Consider the following 18,787-nt stretch of genomic DNA (forward strand, 5'->3'; position numbering starts at 1 on the left):
AGATCCAATGAGTGTTAAGTGTTCAATTTATTATTACGAGAGATGGATTCATGTTGAATCACTACTCATGAAACATGGGTCAATAAGTTTGACTCAAAAATCACACAATTAAATCCTAATAGCAATATCACAATACTATAAGAAGTCACAAGATAATCAATCTCAAGAAAGAAATTAGAAGTATGAAAATAAAAGTGTTCCATCTATAGATCATAATAGAAGTAAATGGAAATATAATTATTGTGAAAAAATGGTTCATAAAGAAAATTAATCTTTCAAGAAGAAAGAGATACAGAGAAGAAGATAAGTAATTCTCCAAAATTTGGTGATTTTAAAATAAATGCATTTTGTGTTGCACTTAAAGAAAATAATACTTTTAAAGATGACTGGATTATTGATTATGGTGCTACACAACACATGTCTCATAATGAGAAACAATTTGAATCAATAAGTGAAAATAATATAGAGAAAATATATTTGGGAGATAATAGTGCTTTAGAAGTTAAAGGGCCTGGTAATGTCAAGGTTAAAAATGGCTTGTTAAAAAATGTGAAGTTGGTCTCTAAATTAAAAACAAATATACTTTTAGTATCTCAAATTGCAAGTCAAGGCTACAAAATAGAATTCTATAATGATAAGTGCTTAATCAAAGATACCAATGATAATTATAGAGTTACAATAGTTGGTAAAATGGAGAATGGACAATATAAGTTTCAATAATTTACTTCTAAATGTGGAGATAAACATATGCGTGCTATTGCCCAATATGATGATATGAGCAGGTTATGGCACAAGTGTTTGAGGCATGTCAATTTTCAAAGTCTCAAGCTTATGGAGAGATTACAAATGGTGCATGGGCTTCCAAAGATATCATCATATCCAAAGATATGTGAAGGATGTGCAATGGGAAAACAAAATGTGGAGAGTTTCCCACAAGGTAAATCATGGAGAGCAAAAACTTCATTGCATTTGGTTCATAGTGATGTAATGGGTCCTTTTAAAACACCTTCAATTGGAGAATCAATGTATGTTGTCACTTTTATAGATGATTATAATAGAATAATTTGGGTGTATTTTCTACAAAAGAAAGACGAAGTGTTTCAAAATTTTAAGGAGTTTAAAGCTTTGACTGAAAAACAAAGTAGAAAGAGTTTAAAGATAATAAGAAATGATAAAGGGACTGAATACATGAATAAGGCTTTATTAGATTTTTGTAAAGAACATGGTATAAAGAAGGAATCAATTGTCTCTTATTCACCCCAAAAAAATGGAGTTGCTGAAAGAAAAAATAGAACTATAATAGAAATGGCTAGGTGTATGCTTCACTCTAGAAATTTAGAAGCTAAATTTCGGGCTAAAGCAGTTCATACTACCATATATATCTTGAATAGAACACCTTCCAAGGTAGTTTTGAACATAACACTAGAAGAGGCATGGAGTGGAAGAAAACCTACAATATCTCAGTTTAGATTTTTTGGTTGTAGTGCATATGCTCACATTCCTGATGAAAGAAGAAGCAAACTTGAAAAGAAAAGTAAGAAGTGAATAATGGTTTGATATAATGAGGAAACAAAAGGATATAGGTTATACAATCCCAAAACAAATGAAATTTATATTAAAATAAATGTATGGTTTGATGAAGATGTTAAGAATGATAACTCTCCAACATTATCTTTCTTTCCAATTTTGATTGATGAAGAAAAAACTACTTCTATCAATGGTCAAAGTCAAGGTGTGCAAACTACTACAGTGGAAGAGACTCGAATTGAAGAATCAAGTGAAAGTGATAGTGAAAATCCAAGGAAATTTAGAAGCATCCAAGAAATTTATCAAAAAGGTCCTAGAAATATATTTGCTAACTATACTCTTATGACCAAGGTGATGTAGGTTGACACTCCAAGCACATATGAAGAAGCAAAAGGAAAAGATGAATGGGAAGTGACTATGCAAGAAGAATATATCTCTTTGATAAAGAATGGAATGTTGGAACTAACAACACTTCCAGAAGGAAAAAATGTGGTTGGTTGCAAGTGGACCTATAGAAAAAAAGTTTACATTTGATGGAGCTATTGCAAAATACAAAGCAAGGTTCATGGCTAAAGGTTTGTCACAAATAGAAGGTATAGATTGTACTGAAACCTTCACTCTAGTTGCCAAAATGACTTTCATTCATACAATAGTTGCTTTAGCCACAAAGTTTGGATGGATTTTTTTTCAAATGGATGTAAAAGGTGTATTTTTGCATGGTGACTTAAAGGAATAAATTTACATGCAACAATCACTAGGATTTATTAAATATGGTGAATAAAATTTGGTGTTTAGATTAAGAAAATCACTCTTTGGTCTCAAGCAAGCACCAAGGGCATGGTACTCCAAAATAAATAAGTACTTTCTACATGTTGGATTTAAAAGAAGTAAAGATGATCTAGATGTTTATGTTAAATATAGTGATGATAAACTTGTTATCATTGTATTGTATGTGGATGACTTGATTACTACAAATATGAAAGAGATCCTAGTCTATTTGGATATACATATTTTGATTATGTAGGTGACACTGATGATAGAAAATCAACTTCAAGATATATCTTCCATCTTGGATTAGGACCAATTTCATGGAGTAGCAAGAAGCAATGAACGATGTTACTGTCATCAATAGACGCTGAATATATTGGCTCATGAAAGGCATCTCAAGAAGCATTGTGGCTTAGGTGATTACTTGAAGAATTACATCATCCACAAGACTCTCCAACTATAATATTTTATGACAATCAAAGCACCATCAAGCTAGCAAAAAATCCAGTATATCATGCAAGGTCCAAAAATATAGAAGTGCATCATCATTTGTTCGAGATATAATTGATAGTTAAGAGGTGGAGTTGCAATTTTTTGGAATAGAAGACCAAGTTGTTGATGTGTTTACAAAAGCATTGTCCATAGCCAAATTTACAAAATTTAGAGATCTATTGCAACCTAAAGATGTTTCTACTCTCTCCAAATAAACATTATGATGCGGTATTAGAATATAATGTTTATTTAATCAAAATCAATAGTGCATGGCAGGTGGACATTTAATGACAAATTCTAGAATTCTCCTTTTCTTGTTAGGAAGACTTCAGAAGTTTTTCCATCGTAGCTTCTCCAAAATCTTCCAGAAACTGCATAGATCTTTAAATAGACCAACCTCCTCTCACATATGATATAACAAACTTAGTAGTTCTTATTGAATAATACTGTTGTTTTATTATTTATCTATTATATTAACTTTGTCTCTCTATTCCTCTATTCAATTGTTCCTCTATTCTACTATTTCTACTATTACTCTATTATGCTTTTTTATAACTCTGTTATGCTATTATTATATCTCAACAGTAACACAATAACACACTTGGATCTATTTCTTTATCTAAAATGATAAAGACTCTTAAATTTAATAATTAATGACCAGCACTTCTGTATTCCCAATTTACTCTAGACTTGTGAGAAATGATCTGCTCTTCTTTTCACACTCTTACTTGGCTCTACTAATATCCACTCTTCAAAAGAATTCAAAACATCATGCATACACTAGGAAGTCACTTCTATACAACACTGCCCTTGACATGCTACACCAACATACCAAATATATTTCTCCACCATTTTCCATCGCTCACAACAATCACTTTAACTTTTGAAGGCCAAGAATTAAAGTAAATTAAGGAACTTCCATCTTAGACTTGTCACGCACACTTCTCACTACCTTCTATATTTCTCATTTTCCAATATTCTTGTTGTGATCAATACTAGAACTCAATTGTTTTCTATACACACATACATCTATATTCATTTCAAAGATTATACATGCTCACCTTTTCACACGTAGCACATTTTCTTTTTCTTTTTTCTCTTAATGTTGCTCATGTTCACTATCCATGTGTTAGGAGTTGTAGATGTCATCAATGGTTTGACAATTCCAGTACTTGTTACATGGGCAAATGTAACTGCACAATATTCCTACTACCACCTAACATCCTAAGAATCTTTCATTTTTTACTAATGATGCATAGGTATATCAAAATACACTTCCCCCAACTCTCATGAGATAATAGGAATCTTTAAAACGTGGCAAGATTTTGATTTCATCTCATACCTAAAACATTACAAGAATAGATAATGCAAAACAATCTAAAGACCATTGTAAAGCTGGATGTCACTCTAACAAAGAAAATGATTGATACCCAAAAACATTTCTGCTAAAGCATATTGTTCACAAACCACATAGAATTTGGTAGCTATACAGATATATTATTGTTATTCTCTATTCCAAAGCAATGTGATAGGTTGATAATGTTATTCGGGAGCCAAGAACATCATTACCATTTGGTTGCTGGAATATAATCAGAATAGGAATAGAAAATTAGAATTCATTTTTAACTCTCTATTTGGTGTGTCAAATCAGAATTGGGAATAGGAACATGTATTCTTATTTTGCTCAAAAATGAGCATTTGTCCATTCTCCAAAATACTTGCAATTGGAATTGTTATTCCCATTCCCATTTTGAATTTTTTTTATTTGAAAATGTTTTCAGATCCACATCATTATAACTTCCTGTTGGAGCTCCCCAAAATGAAAAATCATGGCCATTTTCAAACTGATGATACTATATATATATATATATATATATATATATATATATATATATATATATATATATATATATATATATATATATATATATATATATATATATATATATATATATTCCTTAGATTCTACTCATGGAAGACCAGCACATAGTGGTGATTTGATCACTCAGTGGCACAATTTGATTGCTCAATGTGGGATTTGGATTCACCCGCTTTACTATTTTTTGCTTCAGATTCTTTTTTCAAACACCATGAATTTGTTAAAAATAAGCATGTGAGAAGATGAAACCCTTTATAAATTATGTTTTTTCTTTTTCATTCATAAAATTTGATGGGGTTCAAACCTTCAATCTTCAATTCAAGTTTGTGCAACCAAACAAGAGATAAATGGGATTGGATTGTAATTTCCTATTCTCATTCCCATTTCCATAATCATTCAAATTTTCTCTTCTAATTCCCAATTCCTATGCCTACAACCAAATGGGCCCTAGATTTAGACACCTATCACTAAGGGACAATATAGGAGTGATGGCATAAGGTAAATAAAAAACACACACCCAACATCAAGCATAATAACCACAAGTGGTCTAGTTGATGACATACCACATAGATTGACAAGTGGACACCAATTTATATAAATAATAGATATTTAGTTCATGTGCATATCTCACAGAAATAGCTCATGTAGTCACATAGCTCAAGTTGGTCAAACAACTCAAACTCCTCAAGCTCCTCATGTTGGTCAAATAGCTCAAACTCCTCAAGTTGCTCTCTAAACTTCTCTAAACTTGACATCAATAAGGAAAATATCCAACAATCTCCTCCTCTTTTTTGTCTTATTGATGGCAATACAAAAAAATGTGATAGACAACTCCCTCTTTGACATCAATGATAAAATAAGATTGAATTCAAAAAATTGTCTATGAAAAGAATATAGCAATGAAGCTCTTCGTTTGACTACATGTCATTTAATTTTGTAGTAGAATTCCTAGCTTTTTTCGAGCATACTCAAAGTAAACTCAAGGTAATGGTTTGTAAAAATGTTAGTCACTTGTTCTTTTGAGTAAACATACTCTAGCTTGACAATCTTGTTGTTGTAAATAACAATAGGGAAAGTAAACTTTGAGAGGGGAGATTGAATCAACACTTCAAAACTTTGACCATAAAAACATTCACCACACATCCATCTTATAATTTGCATATAAACTGAAATAGCAAACTACACATGTTCATCCATAGCATGAAACAAATAACACATATTGCACAAGATACAGTTACTCAGAAAGCCTCCAATGAGAAGGTAAAACTAAGGTGGGGATGATGCTCACAAATCTTCACTACTATAGCTGTAAAGTGTATCCAATAAAGGTTATAATAAGTTTGATCATGATCTATGATCTACCTTGTGAAAATGCTGCCCTGTTAAAGCCTTACAAAGACTATTAGGTCTCACCCTATTAAAGGATTTCAACACCCTACTAAAAATGTGTCTAGTTAAAGGACTTAAACTCACAATAAAGTAAGCATCTTGTTAAAGGATTTACAAAAGCTTTTCAAGACTACTCTATTAGGGGATTTTGACTGATTCACCTGCTAGAATGTTTCAACAATGATCCTTCGATTAGCACTCTATTGCTAGATGTCAAATCTTCTCTTTTATGGTGTTTACTTGATCCTGTCCTCTCTCCACTTTCCTCTATTCTCCTCTAATTGATTATGCAATTCATAACATGATCACAACCTCCATAGCCACTATGAATTCTCTCTACAATAAGCATTCACCTCTCTTGCATCTCTTTTTCTCCTTTCATGAATACAAACTATTTAGGGTTTGTCTCCTTAAGTAAACACAAGTTGGCTAGGGTTAGGTTAGAACCAATGATTACGATTCATCCATTTTTCCACTTAAATCATCTCTCAATTTGATAGGTTACATGTACTACATAGGGATTCACAATATACACCTATATACATCTTCTAGAATTGTAAAACAATCCTAAAGTCAGCCTAAAATTTTTTTACATAGGAGTTTGTGCCATTACAAACAACTATGATAAAAAAAAATCACTTGGCACTTGAACTCTCTGATGCTTGACATCCACTACATTCTCAATGTTGTAACTCGGCTCTTGAGTTACTCTTCATCCACTATTTTACTTGTCACCTAAATCATTCAGCATGTATTAACTTGTTCGACACAAGAGTGACTTGAGACTATCTTCTTAGCATATACTAGTGCTCGACACTAACTATGTATATTACTTAGCATGTATTGTCTGACACCTTAATTCTTGACATATACTACTTACTTGGCATGCACTTTAATATTGATAGAATAATGACAAAGTGTTTTGCCATTGCCTTGTCAAAACTAATCCGAGATTAATAGTTGTTAGCAACTTTCCCTTTCATATAGTGATATTTAATAGGAATGTGCTTGGTATGAGAGAGCATGATAGGGTTCTTAGAAATAGCAATAGGGCTCATATTATCACAGTATATGCAGATTGGTTCAATAAGTTGAATCTTGTAATCAACCAACATGTTTTTCATCCAAATTACCTAAGTGCAACATGAAACAACTATAGAGAATTCCACTTTAGAAGTAGAAAAAGAGGTGCAAGATTGTTTCTTGTTGAGTCATGAAATGAAATAACTTCTTAGAAAGAAAGCACACCCACTTGTTCTCTCCTTGTCCTCCACAAAGCCACCCTAGTTAGTATCTGTATAGGCTATAAGAGAGAAATCAAAACTCTTAGGAAACCAAAGATCATATTTAGTAGTGCTTTTCAAGTATTCAAAAATTATTTTAACAACTTTGACATGTGTTTATTTGGGAGAAGCTTGAAATCTAGCCACATAGCCAACAACTTGCATAATATCTAGTCTAGTGGCTGTTAAAAACAATAAACTTCTTACCATGGACCTATAGAAAGTTTGATCAACAATATAGGATACATCATCCTTACTTAATTTGCATCCGATTTCCATGGGTGTGCGAATCGGATTGCAACCTTCCATCTTAAACCTTTTGAGTAGCCCTCTGACATATTTAGCTTTTGAGATAAAAATACCATTAGCTAATTGACTAATTTACAACCCAAGAAAATAAGATTACTCCCCCATCATAGACATTTCCAATTCACTTTTTGTGCAATCAACGAATTTCTTGTTCATTTTGGAGCTATCATACCAAAAATCAAATGATCAACATAGACAACAACAATAAGAATGTTGTTTACTTCATTCTTGACATACAAATTTATATCCACATATCCTTTCTTGAAACCTTGCTATTGTAAGCAATTGTCCAGCCTATCATACCAAGCTTTAGGAGCTTGTTGCAAGCCATAGAGTTCCTTTTTCAGCTTGCACACATATTCCAAATTATTAGTTAGCATAAAACCATCTGACTATTCAACATAAACTTCTTCTTTCAGGTCTTCATTTTAGAATGTTGATTTGACATCCATTTGAAAATGCCTTAAAACCTCTAAAGGAACCAAATGCAAAAAACATTCTAATTGCTTCTAACCTAGAAATTGGAGCAAATGTCTCAAATCACAATCTATACCTTCAACTTGTAAGCAACCTTTGCAAACCAAAGAAGATTTTTTTTCTAACAACTTTACCTTCCTTGTTTACCTTATTCTAAAACACCCATTTTTTCCAATCATGTTTTTGTCCTTAGGTCTTGGCACAAGCTCCCAAGTGTTGCTCTTGATGATTTTCTTTATCTCTTCCTTCATGGTTGCAATCAATTCTCATCCTTGATTGCCTCTTCATAAAATTTTGGCTCATACAAAGTCATTAATGAAAAGTCATCACCCTCAAAGTAATTAACATCATTTCTGGCAGCCCTTGTTCTTCTTTCAGCTATTACTTCATCTAAGGGATGATTATTTTGAACAAACTTAGAAGGAATTGAGAGCAATGTTTCTGGATTAGATTGTGTGAGTTTTTTTAGCATCAACGTTTTGGATCACACTACATGATCCATCATCAGGATGAGAGAATGCCAGAATGATGGATGATTCTGGCATTCTCTCATCCTGATGATGGATCATGTAGTGTGATCCGAAACGTTGATGCTAAAAAAACTCACACAATCTAATCTAGAAACATTGCTCTCAATTCTTAATGGATTGTGGAAATATGGTAATGTTAAACTTAGAAGGAGTTTTGAATAAAGAGGGATCATCAATATCACCTTGAATATCTTTCTCAAAATGTTCATGCGATGTTCAAGTCGCATCAAGTGAAGGGACTTCACTTCCCTTAAATGATTGTTTCTTTTCTTTTGCATTTTTTATACCATTGTTTTTTGTACCAACTTGTGTGGATGGAGATGAAGTAGGTATAACAATGTTGGTCTGAACTTTTTCTTCACTTGTGCTATCCACAAAGTCACTAGAATTTTTAGTAACTTCATGAACTTTAACATTAGTACTCTCAACTATTTTATATAACCTTTTATTGTAGCATATAAAAGCCTTCCTCTTTAAGGAGTTCCCAAGAAAAATCCCTTCATCAACTCTAGAATCAAATATACCTAAGTTATCTTCATCTCTTCTAATATAACATGGGCTACCAAAGATTTTAAAATAGCTAATTGTAGATGATTTACCTTTCCAAAGTTCGTATGGAGTCTTGTTGAACTTGGACCTTAATAAGGTCTTATTTTGAGTATACACAACTGTATGGACAAATTATCTCCAAAAAGTATCACTCACTTTCATTCATTCATGAAAAAACATGTCATCTCTTGGATAGTTATGCTTTTCCTTTGCATGACACTATTTTGTTGTGGAGTTCTTGGGGCTGAAACCTGCTTTCTAATGCCATGAATTTCATAGAAGCTCATAAACTCATTAGATGTAAATTCTCCACCATTTATAGAACACAAACATTTAATCTTCAAATCAATTTCATTCTCAACAAGAGCTTTAAACACTTTAAATTTATCTAATGTTCCTAATTTTTCTTTTAGAAAAGCAATTTGTGTCAGTGTGCATAATTATCAATTAGAAATATAAAATAATTCTTTGATTAAAGGCTTGTTGTCCTAATTGGTCCAAAAATAACCATCTGCACTAATTCAAGTGGCTTAGAGCTGGTACATTCTTTTGGTTTGAATGAAACTCTAGTTTTCTTCCCTTCTTGACAATTTTTACAAACAAAGTCAACTGGATTTTCTATCATAGGCATGTCTCTAACCACTTTTTTCTTCTTGATCTTGACCATATTATCAAAATTAATATGCCCAAAAGGTTTGTGCCAAAGCCAAGCATCATCCATGCTACTTAAACATGTTTTAGTTCTAGTATCTTCAAGAATGTAAAGATTGTTAGTTGCCGTGGTTGCATTTTCGATGACATCTGTACCTTTCTTAATAGTGCAAAATTTTGAATTAAAACCAATTTTATATCCTTGATCACATAGCTAACTCACACTCAATAGATCATGTTTCAACCCTTTAACATAGAGAGATTTTTCTACAACAATTTGACCATTATTCAATAAGAGATTACCTATACCAACAACACTAGTAGAAGAACTACAAACAAACCTAACTTTTCCAATCTTCATTTTTTTATGGAATGAAACTTTCTTAAGTCACCTATCATATGTCTAGAGAAACCACCATCAATGTACCATATGTCTTTTTCATTCTTGGCTATAAGAGTGGTTAAAACAACTAGAGCCTTGAGAGTATTCTCTTGATTCTTCTTGTAGAACCTTGAGGTATAACTTAACTTGTTAGATCATTAGCATATTAAGTTAAATCTCTTAAAGGAACCAAAACCATATCTCTCAAAGCCATAAGACTTTCTTCTAGGACCAACATTGCAATCCATAGCCTTATGGCCAAAGTAATTGCATGAAAACCAATAACCATAAAAGAAGGGTTTATTCACCTTGATGGCTTCATTTTGTTGAAAATGAATATGCTATTCACAATCCAATTTCTCCTTTATTTTGGAAAAGGAGCATTCACCTTCTTCTCATCCAACTCCTTTCTTGTCAAGGGTTAATTTTTTAGAGGTGAGAATGTAATTCCAAGGACATGTTATTATATGAAAACTCCAAACTAGATAATATGGTAGATTCACCAATATTTCTAAATGAAACAATTTCAACTTCTAACTTGAATATGTTGTCTTCTTTTAGCTAGATTTGATTTTCAAGTTTCTCATGCATTACCTTGGCCTCCTCATTTAGAATTTTGACATCATTCAATTGTTTTTCAGCTTGATTAAGAGCCATAGCAACCTTTAGCTTTTCTTCACTTCCCACTTGTAGAAAATCAACAAGATTTTGATTTTTCTTCTTAAGCTCTTTAGTTTCAGCTAGGGCTGCAACCAATTCAAGATCTATGTCCACTTCATCATCATCCATAACCACATTTTCAAGGAAATCTTGGTCTTCAATCTGAGCTTATTCCCTAGCTATGTGAACCATATCTTCTTGAAGATCTTTACAATAGGTGTTAAGTAATTGCTCCCAAATCTCTTTGGTTGTATTGAGGTGAAGAACCTTTTCATGTAAGGACTATGTGAGAAAATTTATGATATTAATCACTACCTTTGCATTTGTAGTCACCCTTTATCCAAAATTTTGAGGATTAAGGGGTGGAACATATTTAGCTAAAACACATTCTCAAACCTCTAGACCAAGAGCCTTGATGTATGTCATCATTATGAAGCTCCAAATAGTGAAGGTTTTAGTTTGACTTTGATTTCCTTTCTAGGGATTTGAAGTTGATTCAAAGCTATTGCACTTACGTACTTGATTACATTCCAAGTTTAAGAGCATATTTATAGATTTGTATTACTTCATTTTAGAGCTATCACTAATACTTTCTAGCATTCTATCTTTATTTCAATTCAAAGTTAATTCCTAAACTTGGGTTTGACTAAATAAAACTTCCCCTAACAAAAAAAATAAAAAATCTTTTTTTTTTTTTTGTAGGTTTTAGATTATAGATTGACAAATAGGTTGTGGATTTGGATACCATTTTTGACTTTCTGCATAATTGTGAAATCATAATCAACATCGCACACATTCTATCAGGGTTAACTAGGATGCTCCTAATGCATCAACAGTGACTAGGTCACCCCTGATCATCAAGTGTAGTCTGGACAGATCACCAAATGATTTTTAGGTTTTGTTCGTCGCATTTTTCTCATCCTAGATCTCGAATTACAACAACATTCGATATTCTTTGGCAACCCTTTTTAAGGTTTTTATTTCACAAGGTATCTCATCTTCCCCTCTTTCATTTCTATTGACTTTATCATCTTATCATATCTTTAAATCTCATCTCTATGTTGCATATATTCTTCCTTAAATCATCTTAAGGTGGAGGTGAGAGGTAAATAAATTTGAATTATTCATCCTTTTCATTTAGGTTTTGCATTGATACAATCAAACCTAAACCTAAGGGGTGGATCTTGGTCTTCCCCCTCCATTGTGTATAGGATGGATTACTTATATTTCCCCTCTATACACTCCCAATGAGTGATTAAAAGATAATCGTAGATGAAGAAATCCCCAAAATCTTATGGTTGACACAATTTCCAATAAATATGGAAGAACCAACAAAAGGTTTCACCATTTTGCAAGATGCCAAAATGACTTCCTATGAAACAGGGAAATGGGTTAACATAAAGGTTAACCCCCTTCCACGTGGCACAACTTGTTGGCCCAACAAAGGAGCACATGGTAAAGTGTTTGAAATGTTTCACCATTTTACAAGGGGCAGAAAGTACTACGAAATAGTGAAATGTGGACAGCATAAAAGTTAGTTGCAAATCTAGTGTGTTAACCCACCATGAAGAACCCAACCCATTGAAGACCTCTTATATCAACTATCCATGACAAGTAAAATTATCCAACAAAACTTGATTGGATCGATGCTACCTCCTTTTCATCATGAAACATAAATACACAAAAGGATCTATTAGGCCCTACCCCGATTCTGTCTAGGAGGAATAAAGAAATATGAAAAGAAAGAGGAGAAATACAAATGAATTATGAAATCACATTAAATAGGTGTTAAACCATCATTTAATTGAAGTCCTTCTAATTTAAGATCATACATGGATGAAGTGTCAATTTGCTTGGACTGACAAAGCTAATAATGGTTTTGAGTGTTTGGAAAGAAAAGTTGTAGAATTTTCTTCCTTAACGCTACTTGATTTTAAAAGTCTTCATAGTGGAGTGTGAAGCTAGCAAGTTGGCCACAGGGGCAGTATTGAGTCAAGAAGACCAATCTGTGGTGTTCTTTTTAGAGAAACTTGATGAGGCTAAACATGGGTATTCCACCATGACCTAGAATTATATGCTATGGTCTAGGCCTAAAGAAATGAAGGTATTATTTTTTATCCAAAGGGTTTATAGTCTACACTAATAATTATGCACTTAGCTATTCGAATAGACAAGAGAAGTTTAATCAAAGACATCTCAAGTGGGTTGAACAATTGCAAGCCTATACATTTACCATTAAACACAAAAATGGTGGTACCAATAAGGTGACAAATGCCTTAAGCAAGAGAGTACTCACTATTTAGGAAATGTAGTTACAAAGCATAGGGTTGGATGCCTTAAAATACTTGTATAGGAAAGATAAAGACTTTGTAGAGGCTTTACTATTTTTCCTTCATTTATTAATGCCTATCATGTTGATTATTCTAACTATATATTTTAGGATGAATTGTTACTTAAAGGACACTTAATTTGTATACCTCAATGCTCCATAAGGGAAAATACAATCAAATAAAAACACCAAGGAAGTATTGGTGGACATTTTGGTCTTGACAAGAGCTTGGAATAAGCGATAAGATTCTATTATTCACCTAATATTCAAAGTGATGTTAGGAAGCTTATAGAATAATGTTCTATTTGTCAAAGAGAAAAAGTTATTTCATCTAATGAAGGGCTCTATCAACCTTTGGCTATACCTACAAGACCTTAGGGATGCCTTACCATGAACTTTGTTCTAGGCTTACCCAAAACATCTAAAGGATTTGATAGTGTGCACTGTGTATGTAGTAGTGGATAAATTCAACAAAATGACACAATTTATTCCAAGAAGGTGCACTAATGATGCCTCATACATTGCAATATTGTTCTTTAAGGAAATTATTAGAATCCATGGTCTCCCTTTTAGCATTGTCAGTGATAGGGACTCCAAATTTATAGGTCATTTCTTGAGAACATATTGAAAAAATATAAGAATTAATCTCTCTTTCTCATTAGCATATCATCTATAGTTTGATGGCTAGATTGAGGTTGTCAACATGTCATTAGGAAAGTTTCTTAAAGGTGTTTCACCAAGAAACATGGATTGTAATAAGAATTGGTAATAGGTCAAGTGAAGTATGCTTATAATGAATCAATTAATAAGAGTATTAGTAAGAATCCATTTGAATTTGTGTATGGATGTCATCCTAGAGGGACAATGGAACTCAATGATATCAATGCAATGGATAAAATGAGTGCACAAGGTGAAGGTTTTGCGGAGAATATGAAGGATGTACATGAATAGGTTAAGAAAAACTTGCAACAGAGTACACAAAAGTATAAGGCTCAATCAGATCAATCAATAAGGGAAGAACACTTCAAAGTGGGTGATTTAGTGATGGCATATCTAAGAAAAGAAAGGTTACCCAAGGGACAACCTACTAAATTTCTCATGAAGAAGATTGGACCACTCAAGGTAGTGCATAAGTTTGGGAATAATGCATATGAGGTGGAATTTCTCCCTAACTTGAGCATTTCAACCATCTTGAACATTAGTGATTTGTATCCATTCAAGGGCAACGTGATATATGTAGGGTGAAGAGATACTCCAATATAAGAATAATTAGATTGGGTGAGAAACCTTCCTCCCAGCCAACCTTTGTAGTTGGAGTGTATCCTTGAATCCTATATCATTAAATAGATGAGGAAAGGAATCTATAAAGACAATTTGGTGAAGTGTTATACACTATATGAGTTAGATATCACTTGGATGGCTGAAGTAGATATCCTGAAGCACGGAGCTATTGTGCAAGCCCTATCAACTTAAGAGACTTGAGGTTTTCCCTACCCCATGAGTATGGTGCAAGAGAACCTTCAATTACTGTGATGTCTTGTTAAGGAGTTGTAATAAGGCATAATGGTGTCAAAACATGTTGGGTTGAGCCTAATTAGACCCATTTTCCTTGAGAATCCTAAATATCGGCTTTAGTTAACCTTTGGATTGAAAGCTACCAAGTGGGTTAGTGTTATAAAAAATGCTTAGGAAGAGCAATCTTAGGTAGGGTAATTTAGGATTATTTAGGAGTTCAGATAATTTTTTATGATGCATTGAACCACTCAATGGTGATTTTGAGCACAAATGATGTAAAATTATAATGTTGCAACTTTTGCAGCAATGTTGTGAAAAATAATAAGTAGCCCCAAAAATCACTTATGATTGAAGGCAATGATTCCAAAACTAGATAAAAGGCTTTGACAATATATTTTTTAAGGTTGTGTATCAATTGAGACAATGCAAATAATTTTTTTACAATTATAGTTAATGAATCTTGCTCTGTTTCCCTATTGTATTGTTAGTTTTTGTGTTGTATGTATTGCTTCTCTTATTGATTTAGCTTTGTATTTGATTTTATCTTCAAGCTTAGTGAATTATCTCACTAAGGAACTTTGGTTGAAGTGTTGTAGTTGAATGTGTAGAGAGAGTCATAGTTTTGAAGCTTATCAAGTTTCAAACCCTTACAAACTTAGGCATGGAGAAAAAATGTGCATACCCTAGCATTCCACACTTAGAATCTCAATATCTTTCTTGGAATTATAGGATATGCTTTAGAGTATGTTTCCATTTCAAATTTGGAGTTTTGAAGAATGATCTAGTAATTTTATGGTGATGCCCTAGTCTAATCCCTAGGATGTGGTGAAGTACGAAATTGAGGAAAAAATATTGATAACATTGCAAGGAGGATTTAATGGTAAAACCTAATAGTGAGTAGGGTTCCTTGAGAAGGTAAACCCATATTTGAATGCCAAAAACTAGAGACAAGTCGATTGGTGAAGGATTTTAGTGTTAACTTGCATAGTTGGTCTTAGTTTGCAAATATTTTTCCCAATTTGGGTTAGGAGAGTTAGGAGTAAAACCTAGTTGAAAATTCTTAATATTGTTTAGTATCTTCAAAAGAGTGTTCAAATATGTCATTTGACCTAGGATTTATTCAAAATAAAACATCAAGAAAGTCAAAATACTCAATTAAGAGGGTTTATTGTATTAGGTCTCTTTTAGGCTCACTCCAACAAATTGGATTGTATGTTTTCTTGTGAAAGAACCAAAGTATATATAGTTACATGTTGAGCCTGAATAACCTCTCATATCATTCATACTCCATTAAAGTTTCTAATTTGATCATATGCTAGTTGGTAGAGCTATGATGGAAAGGTAATGATTGGGAAGGATTAGGAGTCAAGGTTAGTTTGGTTAGAAAGTTTGTATCTCAACCAAGAATTGTTAGATTCTCTTATGAAACAAATTGGGAAGGTGGAGGGAAAGTCTAGAGTAGGGTTTGGGGAAGGACCCTTGTGTATTAAACATTAGATGGTTATTAGGACCTAGACAAACTAGGTTAGTGGTCAATTTAATTAAACCACAAACCCCTCTACATCAAGAAGGCTATATAGCAATTTTCCCTTAGTGGAGAATAAGGGGAAACCATCTAGACACATTAGTAGGGGGAGCCTATCAATAGCCTTACTATAGTCTCTAGGAAGATTAAAAGTAATACAAGCTTCTTTAGTATGGAAAAGGTTCTCTTATGTGAGTGAGGGATATTAAATTTATCAACCAGCTCTTTCCATTCTATATGCTTTTCGTCAAAGATAATGTTACTAAATTTACTAATACCAGTTTTGGACCAATACCTTGGATAAGGGCCATGGACTTTTCATTTCTTTTAAGATTCCACCATATTGGTTTTTATCAATACATATTAAGTTCTTGATCCATCAACTCGTTCCTTGAGGTTGACTATCTAATGTGCTCCCATCCTTTCTAGATAGCTTGAAAAACTAGGGAGACTTCAACTTTGAGTTTCCATTTACTAGAGAGAAGGTCATTGATGTGTACTTTCTAGGATTTTTTAGCAAATGCAACTCCCTAGAGATGTTGTTTCTAATCAGTACCTTCCAAGGCTCATTCCCTTGAGTGGCCTTAGCATTCCATTTAACAACCAAGGAAATATCCTTCAATCTTAGGTCTTTCAACCCAAGTCCACCCATCTCTTTCCTTCTAACACACCATTCCCATTTAACAACATGTCTCTTATTTTTTCCTTTTCCACCAAAAAGATAAAATCATTTATTGCCTTTTGAACATAATTGTTCTAGGATTGGTTGAATAACCAAGAAGAGGAATAGTATACATTATATGTTGATAGAATCTTTTGGCAAATTTGCATTATTCGTGCCAAAGATAGATACCTATTGTTCCTCTTGGAAAGTTTATTGTCAATCTTATTTCTAACCCAATCCCACATTGCATTTAGATTGGGATGGACCAAAAAAGGAATTCCTGGGGATCTTACCTAGTGATTGGAACCCCCAAAAAATAGAAAACCTATTACACTAGAAAGGGGAGTGCTCATCCCAACCTATAATAAAATATTTGAAGGTATCTATCTTGGCCATAAGATTATCACTATTTTTTAGATAGTCTACTAGCATAGTTATATTATCTACACATTAGATTTTGGTTATCTCCTTTTGGTTGGGAAGCACAATCCCTTTGACCCTTGGAGTCATCTCTTAGTATATAGAATGAGGATTTTGCAACAATGAAAAATAGTGCAGGGACTAAAGAGAAACCCTGTCAAGGGTAAAGGAGTTAGACCTAACACCATTAATCTCCACCAAAGTTGTGGCATCAATAATGAGGGAAAGAACCATTTTGTTAAAAAAAAAATGAGGGAACCCTAGTCCTTCCATCATCACCATGATATCTTATCATATGCTTTTTCATAATCAATCAAACATGTACAAGCCTATTGGCCCACAACTTCTAGCCTAGTCTATAGCCTCCCAACAAGTAGTTAAATTTTCTAGAATATATCTTCGTTTAATAAAACTAGTTTGTGTAGAGATGATTTTTTTTGAGTAAGATGTTTTCTAGTCTTAAAGAAAGTATTTTGGAAAGAATCTCGTCGAACACATTGAGTAGAGTAGTAGGCCTCTAATTCTTGATCAAGGTTTTATCTCCTTCCTTGGTAATAAGTTTAATAAGTCTCGAGTTGGTAACAAGACCAAGAGATCTCAATTCTATAGCTTCATCATACATAATAACATCATATCTTGCCATATCCATTCAATGTTATCCCTATGGAATTATATGAGAAGCCCATCAGGCCCAAGACCTTTCTCATTGCTTATCTTCAAAATTGTATTAGTAATTTTTTCTCTAGATAGATGTTGGTCAACCATTTGACTATCTACCTTATCTATCTTCTTAGAAATGAGTTTTTTTAAATTTTGACTCATATTTCTCCCATAGAGTGTCCCAACCCATTTTAAGAGAAAAACTTGGAGTAGAATTTAGAAAAGCACAAAGGATATTCCTCTATTCCTTAATGTCCTCACCATCTTCCCAAATTTATGTTCAATTTTGTCTTTTACTTCCTTATATTTCTATTAGCTTCTCCCTCTATGGTCACGACCATTTGGGTACTAGGCCTAAGAATACAAATATGGGTAGCCAAATTCTTATCTATTTTTTGCTCTCTTCTATCTTTTTCTTCACTGCATGTCCTACATTTGAACTTGGCTCCTGTTGCAAGAGGTACTTCATTGTTGAGGGCTTGCTACAAGGATCTAGATTGTTTGAGCCACGTCAATGGTTTGCTTTGTAAAGAGAAGCCTTCTTTAGTACTCGAAGAGTTAGTTCCCATGGAAAAATAGAATAACGACCCCACTAGATAAATTGTATCTAAAAATAGTAATAAAAGGCAGAGTAATGGAGGATGGCCTTTTGCCAATGGGGGAGGCCTCCTCACTTTCAACCCTAGAGTTCGACCCTAGAGCCCTCAAGGTTTTCCTTCTTTCTCTATCCTTGGCATGTTAACGAAGTACCTAATTAGCATGGTATTAATGCATTTTA

The sequence above is a fragment of the Cupressus sempervirens genome, chromosome 7 (genome assembly GCF_028749045.1).
Source record: "Cupressus sempervirens isolate cs-2001-9-10 chromosome 7, ASM2874904v1, whole genome shotgun sequence".
Classification (NCBI taxonomy): Eukaryota; Viridiplantae; Streptophyta; class Pinopsida; order Cupressales; family Cupressaceae; genus Cupressus; species Cupressus sempervirens.